Source organism: Macaca nemestrina, chromosome 10 (genome assembly GCF_043159975.1).
Source record: "Macaca nemestrina isolate mMacNem1 chromosome 10, mMacNem.hap1, whole genome shotgun sequence".
NCBI classification, from domain to species: domain Eukaryota; kingdom Metazoa; phylum Chordata; class Mammalia; order Primates; family Cercopithecidae; genus Macaca; species Macaca nemestrina.
In genome coordinates this window covers 64154520-64179892 of record NC_092134.1, presented here as the reverse complement: position 1 = coordinate 64179892, position 25373 = coordinate 64154520, and the positions used below count along the sequence as shown (strand labels likewise).

General features: G+C 39.9%; 1 pseudogene; it reads left to right on the top strand.

Moving 5' to 3' along the window:
- Positions 1-42: 42 nt before the first annotated feature.
- LOC139356709 (glycoprotein-N-acetylgalactosamine 3-beta-galactosyltransferase 1 pseudogene) lies at positions 43-24787 on the top strand (annotated as a pseudogene).
- The last annotated feature ends 586 nt before the right edge of the window (positions 24788-25373 follow it).

Below are 25373 nucleotides of genomic sequence, written 5' to 3'. Positions count from 1 at the left end.
TTTGTCTTTAAGCCAGCCTCCTAGATAGTGGTTGTTTTCTTGTGTATTGACATTTTGGTGCTCTTTAAAGCAACTGATAATTGGGCTAAAATTAGGATTAAGAGGCCTGACAGATTTCCAGGCTGTTATATTGTTTTTAAATCAAAGATTCAGAAAGAATTTGTCTAGTTTTAGAGGATCATTAACCTCACTAGAGTTTAATCAAGTAGAAATGTTTGCAGCAAAAATATTTTACTAGTTAGCTTGGAAACATTATGGGGTACTTTTGAAACAGTAACAGACTTGTGATTTCAGTAGATATTTCTGTTTCAGCTGTTAATATCAGGTCTCAGATTTCAACCTGCAAGCTTCAGAGTATGTTAAAGGTAACTTATAAACAAGTGAATATGAACATGAGAAATAATATTACCATCACTGGGATCCCTTTCCATGCCTCCACTAAAATTATGGTTCAGGTTTTTGTTAGATTTCCTATTACTGTTTGTTACATCTTTCCATTGATCAATCCCCATTTGTGTTGAATTAGTTGAGACTCTCGTCTCTGCCCTGTGAGGGCATTTAACTTTAAGAGAAGATCATTAGGAATATTTTTTGGCCAGATGCCACAGTACGTAAGACTCAGTTCAAGACCTGATTTAGTGAAAGAGAGATGCTTTTTTTACAAAAGATTTGTGGACAGATTTTTCCCAGTCTTCCTAGTTTTGTTTCAGAGCCATTACCATGAAATAATAATTATTAGAAGTGATTTCCAGTGCTGTTCTTGGTCGTTCATAGTTCATTAATAGTTCTTGGATTTTTATATGGTATATCAGTTCTGATAAGCTATTGTCAGTTTCAGATAAATGATATATACTTTACCTGTCAAAAATCAATAATCATTTTATAGAAAAACTTTTTAAAAATTTACTGCTTTAATGTAATGCTGAGATCTGTAGGGAAAAAAATGACTTTACTTGGTGAATGGGAGAGGGAAGTACCTTTTAAGCACAGACTTGCAAAAAGGGCTTTTGGCAAGAGGAGCATTCTAGTAGGAACTGAAAGAATGCCAGTTTGGCTGAAGCAGGGAGTGAGGAACATAGCCTTATGTGTGGAGCTCGAGCAGTTGGCAAGGCTAGGCTCTCCAGAGCTTGTAGGTCATATTAAAGATTGTCCTAAGAGTCATGTGGAATCACTGAATTGTGTGAAGTGTCACAATCAGCATTTCAAAAAGCTTCTTGGCTGCAGATTAAATTGGTAAAAGAACAGATAAAAGAGAAACACCCCTTCCTGTCAGGAGAGAAGATAAGGGTAGATAAAAATAGAAGTTTGTGGGCTGTAGGTGCGTGGTAGAAATTTTAAGATGTCATATTTAGTGACTTATGTTTTCTTTGAAATGGAAATTGAGGGCATTGTGGTGTGGGCATGGCTTAGTTTAGAAGTAACGGTGTTGATCTGTGAGATTGTCAGGATTTGCTATCTAAGATTCAGCGCCCATTTTTATGGTGGCAATCCACCTAGTAACACATTCGTCCCCTGGGAGAGGGTAGATGGATCAAGCTATGGGACGGAGACGGCAGTAATTGTCTTCCTCAGTTTTCAGTTTAACGGTTGTCAACCCAGCTGAAGAACACACTGATGCTGTCCTGCTGTTGTTAAGGGATTGCCATGAACACTATTTTTTGAGACAGTCTTGCTCTCTCACTCAAGCTGGAATGCAGTGGTGTGATCTTGGCTCACTGCAACCTCTGCCTCCCAGGTTCAAGTGATTCTCAAGACTCAGCATCCCGAGCAGCTGAGATTATAGGTGTGAGCCATCACGCCTGGCCAATTTTTTTTTGTAGTTTTAGTAGAGATGGCTTTTCATCATGTTGGCCAAGCTGGTCTTGAATTCCTGGGCTCAAGTGATCCGTCTGCCTTCGCCTCCCAAAGTGCTGGGATTACAGGCATGAGCCACTGTGCCTGGTCACACATCAGTGTTTTTTAAAAATAGTTTTTGTACCTATTGCTTCATTAGTTTCTTAATTATCCTGTAAGACAGTATTCTTTTTTTGTTTTTCTTTTTTTGAGACAAGATCTTGCTGTCACTCAGGCTGCAGCGCAGTGGTGTGATCATGGCTCACTGCAGCCTTCCCCACGCTCCAGCAGTCCTACCTCTGCCTCCTGAGTGGCTGGGATCACAGGTGCATGCCACCATGCCTGGCTTTTTTTACAGTTTTGATAGGCATGGGGTTTTGCCCTGTTGCCCACGCTGGTCTCAAACTCTTGGGCTCAAGCTATCTTCCTGCGTTGGCCTCCCAAATTTTTGAGATTACAGGCGTGAGTCACCACACCTGGCCAGTGTTCTACTCTTAAAAGGGAGGCAGTGGGCTCTGAAAGGTTATGACTAGCAGAATATAGTGAGTAGAGGTTAGAATGATTTTTCAGTTATTTACTGAATGTCATGATACTAAGCTGCCACCATCATAAGATTTTAAGCTTTACTGATACCCAAACTAACCATTTAGGAACACATGACTTTAAAATGTTCATTTGCACCAATGTTGAGTACCTACTCTACAAGATACAGTGTTAGATACTTTTGTGTAAGATAGGCCATAGCATTTTAGTGTGGTATCTTGTAGTCTCCTGTAAATACTTCTACAGGTTCTACCTACACAATTACTATGGCTGTCATATTAGATATGAGGTAGGTGGGTATAACGTGTGGGAAATGTTGGCACTGATCTAGAAATTGGACCCCTCCCCAGTACAGTATAGGAACCAGCCATGTGTACCACTTCAGCTCTTTATTCCCCCTGAAATAGATTATTTTTTTTACATCATGACCTCTTCAACTTTCCTCAAGTGAGGGGAAAAAATTACCTTAACACAAAATGCAAGAATCTTCCTAGGCATCTAACCTAAGAATACAGTCAAAAGTGATTTGCAGAATGTGAAAACTGGAGCTACTAAGTTATTAAAGGATTTTAGTGATGGCTGCCTTTTCACAATGGTGTATCTTAGATTATCTATTGTAAACACTTTTCTGATGAAGTCATTTTTATACAACTCAGAAATTGATCCAAGGATACTGGAAGCCCATTCTACTCCAAGTATGTAAACTTGAGCCTTTTATATTTCACATTGTAAACACATGCTGTGTTTGTGTACAGTGAGAGACTGCCTACCTATAAACTTCTGTAGCAGTCCATTTTATGTTTTCCTTGACTTACTACATCTATGAATGAACACTAAAAGACGAATGGCCCAACTTCTCTTACCTCTATTATGCGTACCTGGGCAGTAAGTTATCTACAGTAATTTATCTTCTAATAGTTGTTTCTTCCGCTTGCACACACACGGAAAAACGTGCCCTTTAATTAGATTTGGCCAAGACTAGTTATTTGATCGGTTAATAGAAAAGGTTAAAAGCAGGGAGTCAAATTTATATTCTTTTTAGTTTCCTTTGCTGTTTCCCCTAACCTTTTAATTTTGAGGGCACTTCCAGGGGACTTGTCTCTACACTTGGTTCTCTTATCCAGTCTCATGGCTGTAGGATTTATATGCTGTCAGTTTCCAAATTTATATTTCCAATTCAGATGGGCTAATATTTCAGCCCCTCCTCTCCCGTACCACCTACCTGCTCAACCCACAGTCTTACCCAACAGCGAATATAAATACTATCATTTCATTTGTGTAGACCCAAAACAGATCACTCTTGACTCCTCACACTCCATCTACAGGGAAATACTTTGTCTCTACCACCAAAAGATACCTGGGACCTCTTACTAATGCTGGGGTTGCTCTCTGTCTTGGCCACTGCACAGTCTGTTGTCAGTATAGCTTTCAATCTATATTGTTTCTTAAAAATCCTGCAGTGGCTCCCCATTCATTTAAGAGACAAGATCTCTGTCACCCAGGTTGGATTGCAATGGTGTGACTGTAGCTCACAGCAACCTTGAACTCTTGGGTTCAAACAATCCTCACACCTCAACTTCCCAAGCACTAAGATTACAGGTTTGAGCCACCTCACCCAGCCCGCTCTTCATTTCTATCAGAGTAAAGCTGCAGTCCTGACAAAAGTTCATGATTTGCTCTCCCTCCCCCGCCCCCTTTTTTTTTTGAGATAGAGTCTCTCACCTTGGTTGGAGTGTAGTAGCATAATCTCAGGCTCACTGCAACCTCCATCTCCTTATCACAAGCAATTCTCCCACCCCAGCTTCCTGAGTAGCTGGAGGTGCGCACCACCACGCCTGGCTAATTTTTGTGTTTTGTAGAGATAGGCTTTTTGCCATCTTGCCAAGGCTGGACTCAAAACTCCTGAACTCAGGCTCCTCCTGCTTCAGCCCCCCAAAGTGCTGGGATTACTGGCGTGAGCTGCCGCACCAATTTGGCTCCTCTTACCTCTGACTAGATCTGCCAGTACCTTTCCCCATGCTCACTCCATTCTAGCCACTCTGGCCTTTGTTTTTCAAACAGGCGAGGTATCATCTTGTGTCTGAGCCTTTGTGTGGGCCATTTTCCCTGACTGGAATGCTGGAGATAGCTGCCTGAGAAGAATCTCAGTGAGGTTTGTTTTTACCATTCTATTGAATGGAAACTGCTACCTCCCTTAACTCTGTTTTATTCTTTACTCTTCACAAGCATTTACAACCTAACTATATATTTTGCTTGTTCATTCAAATATAAAGTCCCATGAAAGCAAGGATCTTATTGTAATATCTGTTAAATCCCAAGTGTCTGCATCAGTGTGGGGCAAGCAAATGTTAATATTTGAATGAGTGATCTTGAATTATAGTTCTGCCTCACTGTCTTGTTAGCAACTATTTGTAAGAGCTGTGTCAGCATGTTTAAAATTGTAAAGCATATGGAAGTTGGCATTCTAACCATTTTTAAGCATACAATTCAGTGACATTAAATACATTCACAGTGTTTTGCAACCATCACCACTATCCATTTCCAGAACTTTTCCATCATCCCAAACAAACTCTACCCATTAAACAGTAACTCCCCATTCCCACCCTATCCCCAGCCCCCGATCATCTCTGTTGTACATCTGTGTCTGAATTTGCCTGTTCTGGGTACATCATATAAATAGAATCATACAATATTTGTGTTTCGGGTCTAGTTTATTTCACTTAGTATGTTTTTGGTTTTTTGAGATGGACTCTCGCTCTGTTGCCCAGACTGGAGTGCAGTGGTGCAATCTCAGCTCACTGCAAGCTCCGCTTCCCGGGTTCACGCCATTCTCCTGCCACAGCCTCCAGAGTAGCTGGGACTACAGGTGCCTGCCACCACGCCCAGCTAATTTTTTATATTTGTAGTAGAGACGGGGTTTCACCATGTTAGCCAGGATGATCTCGATTTCCTGACCTCGTGATCCGCCCACCTCGGCCTCCCAAAGTGCTGGAATTACAGGCGTGAGCCACCGCGCCCGGCTATTTCACTTACGTTTTTAAGATTCATTCATGTTGTAGCATGTGTCAATATGTGGCTGAATATCATCCCATTTTATGTACATATATGCCACATGTTTATCTATCTGTCAGTGGACAGCCTGTTTCTACCTTTTGAACATTGTGAATAATGCTACTATGAACATAGGTGTACAACTATCTTTTAAGTCCCTGTTTTCAGTTCTGGGTATATAGGAGTGAAATTGCTGGGTAATGGTAATTCTATGTTTAACTTTTTGGGGAATCGTGAAACTTTCCCACAGCCACTATGCCATTTTACGTTCTCACCAGCAGTGCATGAGGATTGTAGATTCTGTACATCCTTAACAATACTTGTGCTTTTCTTTTTATCTGATAGTAGTCATCCTAATGGGGACAAGTGGTTGTTTCATTGTCAATGGCAGTTTTTAAAGCAGCTCATTTTTATTGAGACTTCACAAAGTACTTGCCAGGCACAGTGGCTCATGTCTGTAATCCCAGCACTTTGGGAGGCCAAGGTAGGTGGATCGCTTGAGCTCAGGAGTTCTACCCTGGGTAACATGGTGAAACCCCATCTCTACAGAAATACAAAAAATAGCTGGGTGTGGTGGCACAGGCTTGTGGTCCCAGCTACTCAGGAGACTGATGTGTCAGGATTGATCGCCTGAGCCTGGTAGGTCGAGGCTGCAGCAAGTGAAGATTGTCCCACTGCACCCCAGGTTGGGCGACAGTGAGACCCTGTCTCAAAAAGAAAAGCCAGGCCGGGCGCGGTGGCTCAATCCTGTAATCCCAGCACTTTGGGAGGCCGAGACGGGCGGATCACGAGGTCAGGAGATCGAGACCATCCTGGCTAGCACGGTGAAACCCCGTCTCCACTAAAAAATACAAAAAACTCCAGCTACTCGGGAGGATGAGGCAGGAGAATGGCGTAAACCCAGGAGGCGGAGCTTGCAGTGAGCTGAGATCCGGCCACTGCACTCCAGCCTCAGAGCCAGACTCTGTCTCAAAAAAAAAGAAAAGCCAGAGTAAACTTAGTTTTCATCGAACCAATTCTCTTTTGCACTCTGTTTCATTGGTTTACATAATATTGTGATGAAATCACAACAAAATTACACTGACATTGTTTAGAAATAAACACAGCTGGCTCTAAACATTACTAGTAGCATGAGTTCTTGGATATGATGTATTTTGTGTGACTAAGTCAGTTTTATAGAGAGAATGTAGTTAGGTTATGTGGGGCCAACTGAGGGCTTTTAGAGTATTGACATTTTCTTAAATGCTCTTAAGTTTGCTCCTGAAAGTATGGTCTGCAGGGTAGCAACATTGGCATCACCTGGTCTGGGAACTGGTTACAAGTGCAAAATGTACCATGTGAAATCAAAACCTACATTTGAGCAAGATCCCCAGTGATTTGTATGCACATCAAAGATTGACAGATTGTGCCTTTAAACTACTTTTAATGGCTACCTGCTGTTTCAACTTGTAACATAATTTTAACCAGTTCTTGCCACTGGGTGTTCGGGTTATTTCACTAGGTTTTTGAGTATTATAAAGGATGCTACAATGAATTTCCTTATAGGTAAATCTTAGTGCAAATACCTGTTTTCCAATAATGAATTTCTTGGAGTGCTTGATTCAGAGTATGAATATTTGAGTTTTTTGACACAGTAAATTGCCCCGATTTACTTTTACCCTCAATGTATGTGAAAATGTGTATTTCTCCACATTCTTTTCAATAACTAGTGCTTTAAAAAATATCTATTTTAGTGGTGGAAATTGGGTATCTTATTTTTAACTATTTCTTGATTGTTACAGTGGCTGAAATATTTTTAAATGTTGTGTGCTTCCATCTAGAGATAGGCATATATAGAAAATGAATCAGTAAATAATGATTTGGTAATTCCATTTTAATAATTGAAGAAATAGTTCAGTAATACAACCAGTAAAGGGCAGACCCAGGAACTGAAGATCTGATATAGGAACCAAGAAAGATTTGAAAGATCCTTTTCTAATCTATCAAACCAGAATTAACCTAATAATATTTTGACTATTATGGTGGAGTCAGCTAATCAAATCAAACCCTTTTTATTTCCATTCTTATACTGAAAATGTTTCTAAGTTTACTTAGTGCACACAATGAGAGTCATTTAAAAAGAAGTTATTTTGCATTTAGATTGTCACCTTAGAGAATCCTTAGATAATAGTTATTTTTTTTGTAGGGTCTCACTCTGTCACCCAGGCTGGAGTAGAGTGGCATGATCATGGCTCATCGTAGCCTCAACCTCCTGGGCTCAAGCCTTCCGCATAGCTGGGACTACAGGTGTGCACCACCACACCCAGCTGATTTTTGTATTTTTTGTAGAGGCAGATTTTGCCATGTTGCCCAGGCTGGTCTCAAATTCCTGGGCTCAAGTGATGCACCCTCCTCAGCCTCCCAAAAGTGCTGGGTTTGCAGGCATGAGCTACTGCACCTGGCCTGAGAATACATTTAACTTTTTTTTTTTTTTTTTTTGAGGAAATTTATAGTATCTTAACATTCTGAATAGAATTCTTGTGGTAGGTGTAAGAAAGTGGTCTTAATTTTATTTAGCTGTGTAATGCTGCTTTTTGTTTTTAGCCCTAGGTCAAAACATATTATAGGCTGTATATATATATATAGCATTTGAATATCTATGTGTGTGGTATTCAGGAAGGAGATATAAAGCCAATGAATATTACTTCTGTTTTTTTAGGAGCCAGGAAATGAAATAATTTTCATTCAGTGAGTAACTCAAAGTGATTGCAATGTGCAAAATACCTTGAGCATACAAAGAAAAAACAATTGACTGTCTGGAAGAAAGGAACTAAAGAGACTAATATATGCTGGTCACTTTCCCATATGTTGTTTCATGTAAGTGTTAAAAACAGTACTATTGGTGTTCCTCATTTACAGGTGAGGTAAGATATCTTGTAAGATTCAGTAGCAGAGCATTGATCCACCTTAGGAGTCAGAAAAGCCAACCCAGAGAATATGACAGTAGAACTGATTCTTAGAGGTCATTATTTGAAGATATGAGGTGATACATATATTGTGAAAGAATCTACATATAATGTTAATAGACTTAAAAATTTAGCAAGATCAACTAATATAAAGTCAATTTGGAAGCCAGATATAATGTAACTAGTGTTTAATAAGAGGTGTGCAAAGTTCTCTTTGTAGAAAGTTTTAAACCTTTACTGAGAGACATTAAGATAGACCCAAATCAATGGACATCTGCTCCTGAAAGTGTGTTCTATAGACTGGCATTGTTGACATCAGTATTTCTGTTGTTGGGCAGGAGGAATCAGTATCATTAAATGTGACAGCTCCTCCCAAATCTATAGCATCAATGCAAATCAGAATAATATCCCAAGAAGTTTGTTTTTGTTACTGAATATGACTGTCTGGTTCTAAATTTTATACGGAAGCTCCAAAGCAAATGATAACCGAGAGGGAGATGGAGTGAGACTTGCCTTACCAGATACTAAGCTGTATTGTAAGATAATACAGACTTGATGCAGGAATAGACCATGGAACAATATACAGAGACTAGAAACCACATATTATGAAAACTAGATTTATGATAGAATGGGAATCTCATATGTAAATGTCAACTTTAGGTGGATTAAATGTGGACTTAATGTAAGAGGCAAAACCAGACTCAAAATTTTAAGAATAAAATATAGGAAATAGTTGTATGACCTTGGATTGGAGGAGTTCTTAAGACTCAGCTCACTGCAAGCTCCGCTTCCCGGGTTCACGCCGTTCTCCTGCCACAGCCTCTGGAGTAGCTGGGACTACAGGTGCCGCCACCACGCCCAGCTAATTTTTTGTATTTTTAGTAGAGATGGGGTTTCACCGTGTTAGGATGATCTCGATTTCCTGACCTTGTGATCATGCTGGGTTCACGTAAAAGTAAGACGTAAAAGTACAATAAAGACATAAAAGTACAAATTATAAAGGGAAAGATTGATAAATTTGAATAAAATTAAGAACTGATTATTAAAAGAGTGAAACGAAAAGTCCCAGACTGGGAGAAGATACTGGAACGCAGATAATTGACAAAGGACTTTTATCAAGAATAGGTAATAAACTATACATACATGAGAGCAATAGAAGCCCAATAGAAAAATGGGCAATTCGGGCTGCCGCCGCTGCTGCTGAATTATTTGGGCTGCAGCGGGCGGTTTCGGCTCGTGGCCGCAAGCCACTTCTGCGGCTGCCCAGAGAACCAAAGGTCGCCGATCCCAAGTCGTCTTCCTTTCCGCCCCCCAGGAGGAGTGAGAGGGAGCCACGGCTGATATGAGAAACAGACTTTCGGGAAATGGCCTCTAAATCCTAGCTGAATTTGTTAGCCTTCCTCTGTGGATCGGCAATAGGATTTTTTGTGTTTTTTTAATGCTCTCAGCTATTTAGTATTTTGTTGGGAGAATAGGGTGGCACTCAGCCTAATACGCTTCATAATGATTCTCATGCGAGGCATTCAGATGATAATGACACAATCATCTAGAAGGACAAATGAACTTCAATGCAGATTCTAGCCAACATAAAGATGAGAACACCGACATCGCTGAAAACCTCTATCAGAAAGTTAAAATTCTTCGCTGGGTTTTGACAAGCCCTTAAAACCTAGAGAAAAAGGCCTCAAAGTTACGTGGGCCTAGCATTGTCACAAAGTGTTGTTATGAGTTCAGAAGAAAATAAAGACTTCACTACTGTGAGATTGAAAACCAAAGAAGGCAGAGATCAGCCATACTGGAAAACAAAGCTTTTCAGTATGTTCATGAACATTATTTAGAAGATGCTGATTGGTGTTTGAAAGCAGATGATGACACGTATGTCATACTAGACAATTTGAGATGGCTTCTTTCAAAATATGACCCTGAAGGACCCATTTACTTTGGGAGAAAATTAAAACCCTATGTAAAGCAGGACTACATTGAGTGGAGGTGCAGAATATGTACTAAGCAAAGAAGCCTTGAAGAGATTTGTTGATGCATTTAAAACAAGACAAGTGTACATTTAGTTCCTCCATTGAAGACAGCACAGGGAGATGCATGGAAATTATAAATGTAGAAGCAGGAGATTCCAGAGATACCACTGGAAAAGAAACTTTTCATCCCTTTGTGCCGGAACATTTAATTAAAGGTTATCTACCCAGAACCTTTTGGCACTGGAATTACAACTATTACCCTCCTCGAGAGAGTCCTGGTTGCTGTTCTGATCTTGCAGTTTCTTTTCACTATGTTGATTCTACAACTATGCATGAGTTAGGATACCTTGTTTATCATCTTCGTGTATACAATTATTTATACAGGTATCAACCTACCTTACCTGAAAATATACTAAAGGAAATTAGTCAAGCAAACAAAAATGAAGATACAAAAGTGAGGTTAGGAAACCCTTGAATGGAAGTTGTGATGAACAAAGGTAAAACGTCTAGCACGGCACTGAAGAAGGACTTCTGCATTTCTAACAGAACACTGGAATCCCAGTGAGGAATTCTAAGTGAACATTCCATGGAGAGATTTTTCACATGAATGACTCTAAACTGAAGCTTTAAATGACCTGTGAAGTCTGTTAAAATGTGTTTTCATACAGTAATACATAAATATATCTATATATATGAAGAATTTGTGTTTTTAAAATGGTGGCCAGGTAAAGGAACTAGAAAAGAGATTTTGTTGCCTGTTTTTGACCATCTGTATTATTATTGTCACTGAGAAACAAACAATTAAATTTGCTAAAACTATACTGCACCATGTTAGTAATAAACAGATCTGCCCCAAAGAAAATTTTTTTTAAATGGACAACAGACATGAACTGACATTTCACAGAAGAAAGTTTATAAATACATGAAATAAAATTTAACTTTATTCTGGAAAGTGCATATTAAAATCACAGGTGCCATTTTTTACCTACAATATTGGGAAAAAAATGTTCAAAATGTAATCTATTGGCTAGTATATGGTGCAAGGGAAAATACTGCTGGAAGGGGTATAAATTCATACGACGATTTTGGAATCTAGTTTAACATTACTTGGTAAAGTAAATGTGCATATATCCCCAGGAGAAACTCATATCTTTACACTAGGAGACATTTACAAGAATGTTTATAGCAACACCATTTGTAATAGCAGAAAACTGGAAACACCTCAAATATCCACCAATAGAATAAATAGTAGGACATTCATACAATAAAATAGTGTGGAACCTGAAAATGTAAGAACTAGTTATACACATGAACATAAAAAGATCTTAACATTGGCCAAGTGCGGTGGATCACGAAGTCAGGAGTTCAAGACCAGCCTGGCCAAGATGATGAAACCCCGTCTCTACTAAAATTACAAAAATTAGCCGGATGTGGTGGCAGGCACCCTGTAATCGCAGCTACTCAGGAGGCTGAGGCAGAGAATTGCTTGAATCCAAGAGGCAGAGGCTGCAGTGAGCCGAGGTCACGCCACTGCACTGCAACATGGGCAACAGAGCAAAACTCTCAGAAAAAAGAAAAAAAAAACCTTCTTTACTGGAATAAGCAAGTCACAGACGAATTCACACAGTATTCCATTTATGTTAGAGATTCTAACATTTAGAGACATATTAGAAAAGCAACGTAAGAAACCATTAATAAAATTCAGCATAGTTTTCTAGGAGCAGGAGGGTACAGGGATGTAATCAAGGAGGAGGTCTCACAGGGCATCTAATGTGCCGTAACCAACCAGAATGGCTGGCACCCAAGCCTTTTTACTCTTTGGACAGTATGTATTTTAATACATAAGTATGATGTATTTTATAATCAATAAAATGATAGAAATATGCTTACTATTGTATGTCTAGCTGAATTCTAGAGTTTGACCATCATACCTAGAAGGTGGTAGTAATATTTAAAATAATGCTTAGGTATTTTTCCAAAAACATGACAAATACTACTTTTAAATAATTTTCTATTTATATTATCTGAAATTTTGTTTTAGTACATTTTACTTGAAGTAGGAGATAATAGTCCAGTGAGCGCATGGAAGTAACAAATAGTTAATGTTATAAACAGTCTTCTGCTCTATCAGAGAATCTCAACATGAGAGAGAGGAACATGTAGTTTGCAAAAGCATATTTTGAAACTTACTGCTTTGATATATTTTCTTTCAAATAATATCAAAGGAGAGTATAAGGCTTATATTTATCAGAAGTGAGCATATAACACCACTTCTCTCCAGATAGCCATAAAATTAGTCTTCATACAGCACCAGGTGGACAAAGCCAAGGGCCTGATCACCAGCATCCCAAGTACTGGACTGGGGGTTGGGAGGACTTCAGTTACCAATTATGGTATCTCTAGGTCCACAACAAGGTAAACAGTTTGAAACTTTGATTTGCAGTTGATGCCACACAAAAATTTCTCTATTTGTAGTCTTGATTGGGACATAGTGATCAGTACAATTAATGTACCTGAATGGGGACCTAACAATCATCCTCCCTTATGAAGCAGACAGCTGTAGAATTCCATGCAACTTGGGGCCACTCTGCTAAGCCTGTATATCTTCCTGGCATGTTTGCACCTGGTGGTAATCTACCTGTGCCAAACCATTTCTGCCCTTGTGGTGGTGTGGTATCTCGTTTTTCCAAATACTTTTTAGAGTCCTAACAGCTCTCAAATCTCAGAATGATGACCTCAATTGGAGCCTGCTTCCTGGAGAAATTGGCCAAGGTAGAGATTACCAGAACCATAGTCTTTCTAGGACAGATTAAACCTTAACATTGTTGAAAGCAACTACCATTACATGACAGCTTGCCAAGATGTGTTGGGGAAGCCAGGATTTTGGTGATGATGAATAGTGTCTTCCAACATTTGAGAAACCTTAAGTACTGTTGGGTTCTGTGTATTCATTCATTCAGAATTACTGAGTTGCCCATTAGATGTCAGGCACTGTGCTAGGGTCAAACTAAAAACTCCACTTCAAGATTAGCTAATATTTGCATGAAGCAGTGAATATTTTAATCTTCTTAGAGACAGGGTCTCGCTATGTTGCCCAGGCTAGACTTGAACTCCTAGGATCAAGTGATCCTCCTGCCTCAGACTCCTGAGTAGCTGGGACCACAGGTGCGTGCCACTGAACCCAGCTATTTTGCTCAATCTGTAGGGCTTCCAATCTGCTATGTCTGAGATCTTGTTGAATCTTATAGAAATAACTTAGAAAAGATGTAGCTCAGGAATTTCATTTTTTGGGCTTTCACATATATGCACTTTTCAGGGTTAGCCAAAAAGAGGTGGTGCTGCAGTATTCAGGATGTCTTATGTCTTGGAAGAAGAGTTTATGTGAGGTCATGGGATCTGAATCAGATAAGATATAGTTAGTATCTCTTCAGGTAGGATTCATTTAACAAATATTCTGGTCGCATATCCAGGTGCCAAAATGAACATAGCCGTGAATACAACATAACATCCCTCATCTTTTGAAGATTATTTATAGTCAGGAAAGGCAGACAGTGATCAAATATATCGATTTGTGTTAAAAATTATTAAGCAATATGAAGCAAGGTATTACTATATGTTTGTCATGGAAGATCCTTATAAGGTGTGATTTGAACAGAACTGAAAAGAGAGAGGGAGTGATAGTCATGTGGCTATCAGGGAGAAAACCACTTTTTTTTTTTTAAGATGGAGTTTCACTCTTGTTGCCCAGGCTGGAGTGCAATGGCGCGACCTTGGCTTACTGCAACCTCTGCCTCCCAGGTTCAAGCGATTCTCCTGCCTCAGCCTTCTGAGTAGCTGAGGTGGCCGCCACCATGCTGGCTAATTTTTTTTTGTATTTTTAGTAGAGATGGAGTTTCACCATGTTGGCCAGGCTTGTCTCGAACTCTTGACCTCAGGTGACCCACCAACCTTGGCCTTCCAAAGTGCTGGGATTACAGGTGTGAGCCACGGTGGCCAGCCAGAGAAAACATTCTCGCAGAAGTAATAGTGCAAGTGCCCTAAAGTGTAATTGAGGCAGCAAAAGGCTGATAGAATGAGGGAAAAGAAGAATGACCAGAAATGGTTTCAAGAAGATATTTGGGGACATGATTTTGTAGGGCTTTATATGGGAATGACAAAATTTGGCAGCATATGAGCAGATAAGGTATAATCCTATATTTTATCACTGGTTACTATTTGAAGAATAAGCTGTTAGGGACCAATTCCAGAAGCAGGTGGACTAATTGGAATTAAAGCAAAGGCTTTAATATGGGTAAGAGAGAAAAGTATAGTTTCTTAGATTAGGGTAATAGCAGTGGAAACAAAGATTCCGAGTTTATTTTTAAGGTAAAACTAACTTCATCTGTTGCTGTATAGGTGAATATGAGGAAAAAAAGATCTCCAAAGTTTTTGACTAGGAAAATGAAGGAAAAAATAAGTCATCTAATACTGAAAGAAGACTGGGGAATGGGGTGGAAACTTTTGAGGGGGTAGGTATCAAAAATTTCATGCTGGGTATGTTGAGTTTGAGAAAACAGACCACCAAGTGGACACATCAAGTAGTCCTTTGAATATACATATTGGGAATTCAAGGTCAGTGTCAGGGCTAGAGAGAGAACTGTGGGAAGTATAGGGCCAGGCGTGGTGGCCCAAGCCTGTAATCCCAGCACTTTGGGAGGCCAAAGCAGGCAGATCATGAGGTCAGGAGATCAAGACCATCCTGGCTAACACGGTGAAACCCAGTCTCTACTAAAAATACAAAAAAAATTAGCCAGGTGTGGTGGCGGGCACCTGTAGTCCCACCTACTCGGGAGGCTGAAGCAGGAGAATTGCTTGAACCCAGGAGGTGGAGGTTGCAGTGAGCCGAGATCGTGCCACTGGGTGACAGAGTGAGACTCGTCTCAAAAAAAAAAAAAAAAAAAAAAAAAAAATTGTGGCAACTATGGGTGTATAAATAGTATTTAAAGCAATGGGACCAGATGAGATCACTGAGAGAATGATAGTTAAAAGGTCAGCAGGCTGAACCCTGGGGTTCTATATTTAAGATAGAGAAAATTAGAGTGACTCAATAAAGAAGACTGAGGGGACAACCTGTGAGGTATGAGAGCTGAGAGAAAGAGAAAAAAATTTAAAGTTGGGGAGTTGGGTGGCCTTGAAGCAAAGTTTCATAAAAGAGGGAGAAACATTAAGTGTCTGGCATACTACTGAAGGATTGACTAAGATGAAGACTGAATTGACCATTTGATTTGACAATTAAGTTCATTAGTGGCTGAGTAGTATGGTTTGAGTGGAGTGGTGAGGACAAAAGGATGATTTGAGTGAACTGAGGAGGGAATAAGAGGGGAGATAGTGAAAACAGTTTTATTGTTTGCCTGCTTGTTTGTGGAGATTGGGTCTTGTCCTGTCACCCAGGCTGGAGTGCAGTGATGTGATTATGGCTCATTGCAGCCTCAACCTCCTGGGCTCAAGCAGTCCTCCCACCTCAGCCTCCCAAGTGACTGGGACTACAAGTATTCACCACCAAGCCTGGCAATTTTTTAAAAATTTTGTAGAGATGAGGTCTTACTATGTTGCCCAGGCTGGTCTTGAACTCCTGGACTCAAGTTATCCTCCTGCCTTGGCCTCCCAAAGTGTGAGTATTACAGGCGTGAGCCACTGTGCCCATCCCAGAAATGGTCTTTAAAAGAGTACTGTAGCATGTCAGCAAGGTGATGGAACAGGAAGCCCAAGACCCTTCTTCTGTCATGGATAAATGCATTTAACAATAATAGACCAGATTCCTCTGTGAGAAGTCCAGAAACCAGTTACAGGTTGCTTTACCACAGGTGAGACTAAAATCAACGGCATCAAATCCAGGTAGGTAAATTCAGCGACTTGTCACTTGCCAGAGCCTCCCAGCCCCCCAACCCCTACACAGTGTGGAGCAATTGGGAGGAAACCTTCAAACTTCTATCTGCAGAGGGAAAGGTATATATAGAACATACATATATAGAACAGATATATATAGAACATACATATCCAACATTCTAAGTTTTGGGGGCCTGGCCGAGGGACTGCTTTCTGTATTTTTGCCTGAATCTGAGCACTAACAGCAACGGGGCACCAGCTGTAATCTCTGGGAGCCAACTGCTCTGGAGTCTGCAGTACCACAGACAGACACTAGGCGAAGCTCCAGTTCCATGACTTGCTATAGCACCCAAGATGCCACGGTATTGCAGGGGAACTTCTGATTAGAACCGCAGACCTCTTCAAGCAGAATTCACACACAAGCCTAAAGAGGATGCATTCCCAGAAAAGGCTTAAGAAGCCTCTAGAATCTCTAGCCAGGCTGAATGGAGAAAGTCTTTGATATAGAAAACGAGATGAGAAAATCTGGGTGAGATGGCTGATTCTTCAATACTAAAATCCCAACAAAAATTAATGAGACATAACAAAGAAATGGAAACATGGCACATTTAAGAAACCAATTAAATTTCCACAAACCAACTTGAAATAAATGGAGGTAAATGAGGTGCCAGAGAATTAAGAAATACCATTATAAAAATGCTTAATTAAAATAGAGCATAGATAGCTAAACAAAACCAAGAAAATCATGGATAAACAGATTGAGAGTATCATCAAAGAGACAGAAACTGTAAAGAAGTACCAAACAAATTCTGCAACTGAAGAATAACTGAATGGAAAAAAAAATCTCTATAGGAAATGAACAGACTTGGAAAGGCAGAAGAAAAAATCAGTGAACTCAAAGACAGGACTTTCAAAATTGCTGAGGCATAGGAGAATGAAAACATATGAAGAGAGCCTAAAGGGCTTATGGGACGCCATCAAATAGAACCACATTATGGGAGTTTCAGAAGGAAAATAGAGAAAAAGGCACAGACCTATTTAAAGAAATAACAGCAAAAAAAATTCCTAGATATGAGAGAAACCGACATATAAAAGAAACTAAGAAAATGCCAGCAAAGATAAATCTCAAGAGACCACACCAAGACACATCATAATAAACTATCAAAAACAGAGAATCAAGAAAGCAGCAAGAGAAAAGCACTCATCATGTACAAGAGGGCTTTTAATTATTAGCAGATTTCCCAGCAGAAACCTTGCAGACTAGAAGGGAATGGGATGATATATTCAAAGCACAGAACTTCCTGATAAGGTAAATGCATAGAAATATATACAGACCTATAATATTGTAATGTAGGTGTGTAAATTACATTTAATTCTAGCATAGAATTTATCATTTATTATTTTTAAAGGTGGGGTCTAGCTTTGTTGCCCAAGCTGGTCTTGAATTTTTGGGCTCAAGCAGTCCTCCTGCCTTACCCTCTGAGTAGTTGGGGCTACAAGTGTGCACCACCATGCCCAGGTACCGGTTTTGAATACAAAAAACAAAAGTGTAAAAAGTAATTATATATTTGAGTTAATGGATACTCATTATAAAAAAAAAAAAAGGAAATTGTGTTATTAATTACAAAGTGAAGGGGGGCAGAGATGTAAAGGAGTAGAGTTTTTATACATGAATGAAGTTGTTAGCTGTTTCAAATAGAATGTTACAATGTTTAGGTGTTTTATGTAATTGCAATGGTAACTTCAAAGAAAATACCTATAAAATATACACAAAGGGAAATGAGAAGGGAATCAAAGCGTGTCACTACAAAAGAAACAAACAAAAAACACAACAAAACAAAAAAGACAGCAAGGGAAGAAAGTAGGGACAAAAAAGCTACATGACATACAGAAAACAACAAAATGGCAATAGTGAGTTATTTCCTATCAGCAATTACTTTAAAGGTAGATGTGATGAACACTAATTAAAGACATAGATTGGCTGAATGGATTTTTAAAAAAAAAAAAAAAACAAGGTCCAACTATATGCTCTTTACAAGAGACTTACCTTAGACTTAGGGACACACAAAATCTAAATGTGAAGGGGTGGAAAACAGTTCCATGTAAATAGGAAGCTAAAAGAGAGCAGGGGTAGCCATATATAATATTAAACAAGATAGTCTTTAAATAGAAACTGTCAGGAGGACAAGAAAGGATGTTATGTAATGATAAAGGGTCCATTCATCAGGAACGTATAACAACTATAAATATATACACATCTAATGTTAGAACTCCCACATAGGTGAAGCACTGACAGGACTGAAAGAAGAAATTAACAGCAACACAGTAATAGCAGGAGACATAATACTCCTCTTCCATTTATGGCCAGAACAACCATACAGAAGATCGACAAGGAAACAGAAGACATGAACAACAGTATAGATCAGTTGTCTCTAACTGATGTCCACTCAATAACAGCAGAATACACATTCTTAAGTACTCGTGGAGCATTCTCCAAGATAGACCACATGTTAGGCCGTAAAACAAATCTTGACAAATTTAAGGAGATTGAAATCATACGAAGTATCTTCTCCAATCACAATGAAATAAAACAATAAATCAATAGCAGAAGGAAAACAAAGTTCATGAATTTGTGGAAACTAAGCAGTGCCCTCTTGATGAATGGTCAGAGAAGAAAACACCAGTGAATTTAGAAACTATCTGGAAATAAATGAAAAGAAAAAGGCAACATATCACACTTATGGAATGCAGTGAAAGTAGAAGTGAGAGAGAGGTTTATAGCAGTACCCTGATACTGAAAACAAAAATACAACAAGAAAACTATGGACCAACATTTTGGATTAATACAGTAGCAACAAAATAGGTAGATAAGGAATTCACCTCAATCGAATAAAGGTCACCTGGGCATGATGGCACATGCCTGTATTCCTGGCTACTCAGAGGCCGAGGCAAGAGGATCACTTGAGCCCAGAAGTTCTGGGCTGTGGTGCGCTATGCTGATCAGGTGTCTGTATTAAGTTGGGCATCAATATGGTGACCTTGCACAGTGGGGGACAACCAGGTTGCCTAAGGAGGGGTGAACTGGCCCAGGTCGGAGAAGGAGCAGGTCAAAACTCCTGTGCTGATCAGTAGTGGAATCACGCCTGTGAATAGCCACTGTGCCCCAGCCTGGGCAACATAGCGAGACCCTGTCTCTTTATATATATGTATATATAGGTCATATATGACACTCAGTGGAGAAAGATTGAAAGCTTTTTCTCTAAGATTAGGAATAAAGCAAGATTGTCCACTGTCACCACTAATACCGCTAATATTTTGAAGGGGTGGCCTGCCCCTCCACACCTGTGGGTGTTTCTCGTTAGGTGGAACGAGAGACTTGAGAAAAGAAATGAGACACAGAGACAAAGTATAGAGAAAGAAAAAGTGGGCCCTGAGTTCCCTTAGTATTTATTGATAGTTATCTTCACCATCTTAAAGAAAAGGAAGTGTCAGGATAATAGGATCATTGTAGGGAGAAAGTCAGCAGTAAGACATATGAATAAAGTTTTCTGTGACATGAATAAGTTTAAGGAAAAGTGCTGTGCCTTGATATGCATATGCAAACATCTCCATAAACCTTTTTACTGCATAAAGAGCAGCATTGCGCTAGCAAGTCCCACCTTTCGCCCTAAGGCGGTTTTCTCCTTTCTCAGTAAACAGAACATACAATCGGGTTTTATACTGAGATGTTCCATTGCCCAGGGACGGGCAGGAGACAGATGCTTTTCTCTATCTCAGCTGCCAACAACCGCCAAGAGGCCTTCTTTCCTCTTGTACTAGTCCTCCTCAGCACAGACTCTTCACAGGTGTCAGGCTGGGGGACGATCAGGTCTTTCCCTTCCCACGAGGCCATATTTCAGACCATCACATGGGGAGAAACCTTGGACAATACCTAGCTTTCCTAGGCAGAGGTCCCTGCGACTTTTGGCAGTGTGCGTATCCCTGGGTACTTGAGATTAAGAGAATGGTGATGACATTTAACCAGCAAGCTGCCTTCAGGCACTTGTTTAACAAAGCACACCCTGCACAGCCCAAAATCCTTTAAACCTTGAGTCACCATAGCACGTGTCTCTTGCAAGGACAAGGTTGGGGGTAGGGTCACAGATTAACAGCGTCTCAAATACAGAACAAAATGGAGTCTCTTATGTCTACTTCTTTCTATATAGACAGAGTAACAGTCTGATCTTTCTTTCTTTTCCCCACATTTTCCCCTTTTCAACAAAACCACCATTGTCATCATGGCTCGTTCTCAATGGTCGCTGTCTCTTTGGAACTGTTGGGTATACCTGCCAACTAACAGCAGACAGAATAGGCACACAAGGATTAATATGAAATTTACAATAGTAGTACTTTAGATGGTCTCAACCAAAGTGACAGAGTTAAGATTTGCGAGGCCATCAGCAACTCCTGCAATTGCCTCAGTTTCTGGTACCAACACAGAGATCACATACTTCACAAAGTAATAAAATATCACAAAGCAAGTGGAGGCAGGATGAGATCACAGGATGGCATTAAAATTAAAATTAAAATTGCTAATGAAATTTCGGGCAAGCATTGTCATTGATAACATCTTATCAGGAAACAGGGTTTGAGAGCAGACAACCTGTCTGACCAAAATTTATTAGGTGGGAATTTCCTCGTCCTAATAAGCCTGGGAGCACTACAGGAGACCGGGGCTTATTTCATCCCTTCGGCTTCAACCGTAAAAGGCGGCACGCTTCCAAGGAGGTCGTTTATAGGCCTACCCTCAGAGCTCATTTTCTTTCTCAGGGATATTCCTTGCTGAGAAAAAGAATTCAGTGATATTTCTCCTATTTGCTTTTAAAAAGAGGAGAAATATGGCTCTGTTCCATCCCAGCTCACCGGCGGCCAGTTCAAGGTTACCTCCCTTGTTCCCTGAACATCGCTGTTATCCTGTTCTTTTTTCAAGATGCCCAGATTTCATATTGTTCAAACACACATGCTCTACAAACAATTTGTGCAGTTAATGCAATCATCACAGGGTCCTGAGGTGACATATATCCTCTTCAGCTTACAAAGATGATGGGATTAAGAGATTAAAGTAAAGACAGACATAGGAAGTTATAAACGTATTAATTTGGGAGAACTAATAAATGTCCATGAAATCTTTACATTTTATGTTTTTCTGCCATGGCTTCAGCCAGTCCCTCCGTTCAAGATCCCTGACTTCCCGTAACATCCTCTCTCCCTTTCCGTCTATATAAATGTGCCATGGCGACGAAGGCTTGTTCGTTCTCTCGATTTTGACGCAGGATTCTTTGACTAGTCTGGCACACTACCATCTCCGTGTAGGCACTTTTCTTTGCATCTCCGATGGGTTCTTTGTAGAACTTCAAATGTCTAGTGGGTATCCAAACAGGAAGCTGATTTTCTCCTGGTGAAACACAAGCAAAACCTCTTCCCCAGGTTATCACCTTCCCTATTTCCCATGTCTTATTTTTGTTGTCTTTCCACTAGATCAGTTTTCCTTCATGTGGACTGTTCTTTTTACCAGTAAGATGTTGTTCTGCAGAAGTTGTAGTCTGATTTCTATAAATGTTTAAAAAATTTAAAGTATAGAGTGCTAGATTAAGCTGCATCTGAGGAGTGGTACACTCCTTACTGTCTCCCCCTTCTTTTTGTTTAACTAACTGAGTTTTGAGTGTTCTATTAGTTCTTTCAACTATAGCCTGTCCTTGGGAATTATAAGGAATTCCTGTTGTATGTGTAATTTTCCCCTGATTTAAGAATTTTTGGAAAGCTTTACTACAATATCTTGGTCCATTGTCAGTTTTAATTTTTTCTGGCACTCCCATTACAGCAAAGCAAGATAATAAGTGTTTTTTAACATGGGAAGTACTTTCTCCTGTCTGGCAGGCTGCCCATATGAAATGTGAATAAGTATCAACTGTTACATGAACATATGATAATTTTCCAAATGAAGGTACATGTGTAACATCCATTTGCCATAATGCATTAGGACACAGACCTCTGGGATTAACTCCTGCCTCTTGAGTGGGCAGGTGTAGTACTTGACACTGGGTGCAATGTTGTACTATATCTTTTGCCTGTTTCCATGTGACATTAAATTTGTTTTTTAACCCTGCTGCATTTACATGAGTCAAAGCATGAAGTTCTTGTGCTTTTATGAATGCAGAGGATACCAGTAAGTCAGCTTGTTCATTTGCTTTAGTTAAAGGTCCTGGTAAATTAGTGTGTGCTCGAATATGAGTAATATAAAATGGGAAATTCCTTTTTCTTACAGTTTGTTGTAGTAAATTGAACAGCTGGTTTAACTGATCATCCGTGCTATATTTAATTAGAGCTGTCTCAACATCCCTTGTAGCCTGTACTACATATGCAGAATCTGATATAATATTAACAGGTTGATTAAAATCTTGTAACACTGTAATGACTGAAACCAACTCTGCCCTTTGAGCCGATTGATATTGAGTTTTGATTACTCGCTCTTTTGGCCCTGTGTAAGCTGCTTTTCCATTGCTGGAACCATCAGTAAATACTGTCAGAGCATTTTCTAGAGGTTCATGTCTGATAATTTTAGGTAAAATCCAAGTAGTCAATTTTAAAAACTGGAAGATTTTTGGTTTTGGGTAATGATTATCAATAATTCCCACAAAATCAGCAAGACCAATCTGCTATGCACCAGAATTGATAAAGGCTTGTCTAACTTGTTCCTTGGTTAAGGGAACAACTATTTTGTCTGGGTCATTACCACACAATTTTATTATTTGTAATCTTGCCTGACCAATTAATGTAGCTATTTCATCCAAGTACAATGTAAAAGTCTTAATTGTACTGTGAGGAAGGAATGACCACTCCACAAGATCAGTATTTTGAACAATGATGCCTGTTGGAGAATGTGCAGTAGCAAAAATCAAAAGTTGGAGTGGGGCTAAGGGATCTATTTTACTTATTTGCTCTGACTGAATTTTTTCTTCCACTAATTTAATTTCTTTTGTTGGCCGGGCGCGGTGGCTCAAGCCTGTGATCCCAGCACTTTGGGAGGCCGAGACGGGCGGATCACAAGGTCAGGAGATCGAGACCAGCCTGGCTAATACGGTGAAACCCCGTCTCTACTAAAAAATACAAAAAACTAGCCGGGTGAGGTGGCGGGCGCCTGTAGTCCCAGCTACTCGGGAGGCTGGGGCAGGAGAATGGCGTAGACCCGGGAGGCGGAGCTTGCAGTGAGCTGAGATGCGGCCACTGCACTCCAGCCTGGGCGACAGAGCGAGACTCCGTCTCAAAAAAAAAAAAAAAAAAAAAAAAAAATTTCTTTTGTTGCCTCTGGGGTTAATATTCTTTTACTATTTAAGTCTGGGTCTCCTTTAAGGATAGAGAACAAATTTGACATGGCATAAGTAGGAATGCCTAGAGTTGGCCGAATCCAATTAATATCGCCTAACAATTTCTGAAAGTCATTTAATGTTTTTAATGTGTCTTTTCTTATTTCTATTTTTTGTGGCTTAATTTTTCTCTTTTCTATCTGCATCCCTAAATAATGAAAAGGAGTAGAGGTTTGGATCTTATCAGATGCTATTGTTAGTCCTGCGTTGGCAACCTCTGCTTGCAGAAATGTGTAACAGTCAATTAATTTGTCTCTTGTTTCTGCAGCACATAAAATAGCATGAATATAGTGAACGATAGAACAATCTGAACAATTTGTCTCTAACTGGTTGAAGGACTTGACCTACAAAAGTTTGACAAATAGTTGGACTATTAAGCATTCCCTGAGGTAATACTTTCCACTGAAACCTGGTGGCTGGTTCTTTATTTTTTATGGCTGGTATAGTAAAGGCAAATTTTTCACAATCCTGCTCTGCCAGAGGAATGGTAAAAAAGCAATCCTTAAGATCAATTATAATTAAAGGCCAGTCTTTTGGGATCATGGCCGGAGAGGGCAGTCCGGGTTGAAGAGGCCCCGTGGGTTGAATTACGGCATTTACGGCTCTTAAGTCCATTAACATATGCCATTTGCCTGATTTTTTCTGAATTACAAATACAGGAGAATTTCAGGGCGAGAATGAAGGCTCAATGTGTCCCTTTTCTAATTGTTCCTTTGCTAATAAATGTAAAGCCTCCAGTTTTTGTTTCGGTAGCGGCCACTGATTTACCCATACCGGTTTTTCTGTTTTCCAAGTTAATGGAATGGGTTTAGGCGGCTCTACAGTGGCCGCCCCTAAAAAGGATACCCTATTCCTTTCTTGATTTTTCTCAGTCTTAATTGGGACTTTAATGCCATTTTCATTTTTTCCTAATCCCTTTCCTGGTATATATCCCATCTTAGTCATGATTTTTTGACTCGTGGGGCTGTATAATGGAGCGGGCATAATGATTTCCGCACCCCATTGTTGTAACAAATCTCGACCCCATAGACTAACAGGAATTGAAGTAATCATTGGCTGAACAGTACTTTCTTGATCATCTGGCCCTAAACAATGTAAAATCATTGTACTTTGATACACTTCTGAAGCTGTGCCTACACCGACAAGTCTTGTAACAGCCTTTTGTTCAGGCCAATTTTTTGGCCACTGATTTAAAGCAATGACAGAGACATCTGCTCCAGTGTCTACCAACCCTTCAAACTCTTTTCCTTGAATAATGGCCTTACACACAGGTCTGCTCTCAGAGACCTGACTTGCCCAATATGCAGCCTTTTCTGCCGGATCAGTGCTTCCAAACCCTCCTGTTCTTTTTATCTCACTGTTTCCAACTTTAATATAAAGTAGGAGTAATAATTGAGCAATCCTGTCTCCTGGACTGGCACTCCAAGGAATTGAGGAACTAATAACCAATTGAATTTCGCCTTTATAGTCTGAATCAACCACACCAGTATGAATTTGAACTCCCTTTAGATTTAAACTTGATCTTCCTAAGATTCCTCCTATAGTCCCCTCAGGCAATGGGCCGTATACCCCTGTGGGGATTTTTCATGGAGGCTCCCCTGGAAGCAGAGAGACTGCTTGTATGGTGCATAAATCTACCGCTGCACTGCCGCTTGTGGCGGGGGATAACTGCTGTATTGTGATAACTGGCTTATTCCCTGAGACACTTGTGACAGTGGGGGTTGTTGTTCCTGAAAACCCTGAGGAACAAAAGGCTGAAT